This window comes from Bombina bombina, chromosome 1 (genome assembly GCF_027579735.1).
Source record: "Bombina bombina isolate aBomBom1 chromosome 1, aBomBom1.pri, whole genome shotgun sequence".
In the NCBI taxonomy this organism is placed as follows: domain Eukaryota; kingdom Metazoa; phylum Chordata; class Amphibia; order Anura; family Bombinatoridae; genus Bombina; species Bombina bombina.
The window spans coordinates 1,557,410,389-1,557,413,695 of NC_069499.1; positions in this window are offsets into that span (position 1 = coordinate 1,557,410,389).

Sequence of the window (3,307 nt, forward strand, 5' to 3'; positions counted from 1 at the left end):
ATTTTGAACAATTCCTTCATACTTTTTCACATATTCAGTAATAAAGTGTTTTCAGTTTGAAATTTAAAGTGACAGTAACGGTTTTATTTTAAAACGTTTTTTGTGCTTTGTTGACAAGTTTAAGCCTGTTTAACATGTCTGTACCATCAGATAAGCTATGTTCTATATGTATGAAAGCCAATGTGTCTCCCCATTTAAATTTATGTGATAATTGTGCCATAGTGTCCAAACAAAGTAAGGGCAGTAATGCCACAGATAATGATATTGCCCAAGATGATTCCTCAAATGAGGGGAGTAAACATGATACTACATCATCCCCTACTGTGTCTACACCAGTTATGCCCACACAGGAGGCCCCTAGTACATCTAGTGCGCCAATACTTATTACCATGCAACAATTAACGGCTGTAATGGATAACTCCATAGCAAATCTTTTATCCAAAATGCCTACTTATCAGAGAAAGCGCGATTGCTCTGTTTTAAACACTGAAGAGCAAGAGGACGCTGATGATAACTGTTCTGACATACCCTCACACCAATCTCAAGGGGCCATGAGGGAGGTTTTGTCTGATGGAGAAATTTCAGATTCAGGAAAAATTTCTCATCAAGCTGAACCTGATGTTGTGACATTTAAATTTAAATTAGAACATCTCCGCGCACTGCTTAAGGAGGTGTTATCTACTCTGGATGATTGTGACAATTTGGTCATTCCAGAGAAATTATGTAAGATGGACAAGTTCCTAGAGGTTCCGGTGCCCCCCGACGCTTTTCCTATACCCAAGCGGGTGGCGGACATAGTAAATAAAGAGTGGGAAAGGCCCGGCATACCTTTTGTTCCCCCCCCTATATTTAAGAAATTATTTCCTATAGTCGACCCCAGAAAGGACTTATGGCAGACAGTCCCCAAGGTCGAGGGGGCGGTTTCTACTCTAAACAAACGCACTACTATTCCTATCGAAGATAGTTGTGCTTTCAAAGATCCTATGGATAAGAAATTAGAGGGTTTGCTTAAAAAGATTTTTGTACAGCAAGGTTACCTTCTACAACCAATTTCATGCATTGTTCCTGTCACTACGGCAGCGTGTTTCTGGTTCGAGGAACTAGAAAAATCGCTCAGTAAAGAATCTTCGTATGAGGAGGTTATGGACAGAGTTCAAGAACTTAAATTGGCTAACTCTTTTGTTTTAGATGCCGCTTTGCAATTAGCTAGATTAGCGGCGAAAAATTCAGGGTTTGCTATCGTGGCGCGCAGAGCGCTTTGGCTAAAGTCTTGGTCAGCGGATGTGTCTTCCAAGACAAAATTGCTTAACATTCCTTTCAAAGGTAAAACATTATTTGGACCTGATTTGAAAGAGATTATTTCAGACATCACTGGGGGAAAGGGCCACGCCCTCCCACAGGATAGGTCTTTTAAGGCTAAAAATAAGCCTAATTTTCGTCCCTTTCGCAGAAACGGACCAGTCTCTAATTCTGTATCCTCTAAGCAAGAGGGTAATACTTCACAACCCAAACCAGCCTGGAAACCAATGCAAGGCTGGAACAAGGGTAAGCAGGCCAAGAAGCCTACCACTGCTACCAAAACAGCATGAAGGGATAGCCCCCGATCCGGGACCGGATCTAGTGGGGGGCAGACTTTCTCTCTTTGCTCAGGCTTGGGCAAGACATGTTCAGGATCCTTGGGCGCTAGAAATAGTTTCTCAAGGTTATCTCCTGGAATTCAAGGAACTACCCCCAAGGGGAAGGTTCCACATGTCTCAATTATCTTCAAACCAAATAAAGAGACAGGCATTCTTACATTGTGTAGAAGACCTGTTAAAGATGGGAGTGATACATCCAGTTCCAATAAGAGAACAAGGAATGGGATTTTATTCCAATCTGTTCATAGTTCCCAAAAAAGAGGGAACATTCAGACCAATTTTGGATCTAAAGATCCTAAACAAATTTCTCAGGGTACCATCGTTCAAAATGTTCAAAATGGAAACTATTCAAATGATCCTACCTACTATCCAGGAAAATCAATTTAAGGTTCGCTTTTCTGGACAAGCATTACCAGTTTGTGGCACTTCCATTCGGTTTAGCCACTGCTCCAAGGATTTTCACAAAGGTACTAGGGTACCTTCTAGCGGTTCTAAGACCAAGGGGCATTGCAGTAGTACCTTACTTGGACGACATCCTGATTCAAGCGTCGTCCCTGTCAAAAGCAAAGGCTCATACGGACTTCGTCCTAGCCTTTCTCAGATCTCACGGATGGAAGGTGAACAAAGAAAAAAGTTCTCTGTCCCCGTCAACAAGAGTTCCCTTCTTGGGAACAATAATAGATTCCTTAGAAATGAGGATTTTTCTGACAGAGGTCAGAAAATCAAAACTTCTAAGCTCTTGTCAAGTACTTCATTCTGTTCCTCGTCCTTCCATAGCGCAGTGCATGGAAGTAATAGGATTGATGGTTGCAACAATGGACATAGTTCCTTTTGCACGAATTCATCTAAGACCATTACAACTGTGCATGCTCAGACAGTGGAATGGGGATTATACAGACTTGTCTCCGACGATTCAAGTAGATCAAAAGACCAGAGATTCACTCCGTTGGTGGCTGACCCTGGACAATCTGTCACAGGGAATGAGCTTCCGCAGACAAGAGTGGGTCATTGTCACGACCGACGCCAGCCTAGTGGGCTGGGGCGCGGTCTGGGAATCCCTGAAAGCTCAGGGTCTATGGTCTCGGGAAGAGTCTCTTCTCCCGATAAACATTCTGGAACTGAGAACGATATTCAATGCTCTCAGAGCTTGGCCTCAACTAGCAAAGGCCAAATTCATAAGGTTTCAGTCAGACAACATGACGACCGTTGCATATATCAATCATCAGGGGGGAACAAGGAGTTCCCTGGCGATGAAAGAAGTGACCAAGATAATTCAATGGGCGGAGGATCACTCCTGCCACTTGTCTGCGATCCACATCCCAGGAGTGGAAAATTGGGAAGCGGATTTTCTGAGTCGTCAGACATTCCATCCGGGGGAGTGGGAACTCCATCCGGAAATCTTTGCCCAAATAACTCAATTATGGGGCATTCCAGACATGGATCTGATGGCGTCTCGTCAGAACTTCAAGGTTCCTTGCTACGGGTCCAGATCCAGGGATCCCAAGGCGACTCTAGTAGATGCACTAGTAGCACCTTGGACCTTCAACCTAGCTTATGTATTCCCACCGTTTCCTCTCATCCCCAGGCTGGTAGCCAGGATCAATCAGGAGAGGGCCTCGGTGATCTTGATAGCTCCTGCGTGGCCACGCAGGACTTGGTATGCAGACCTG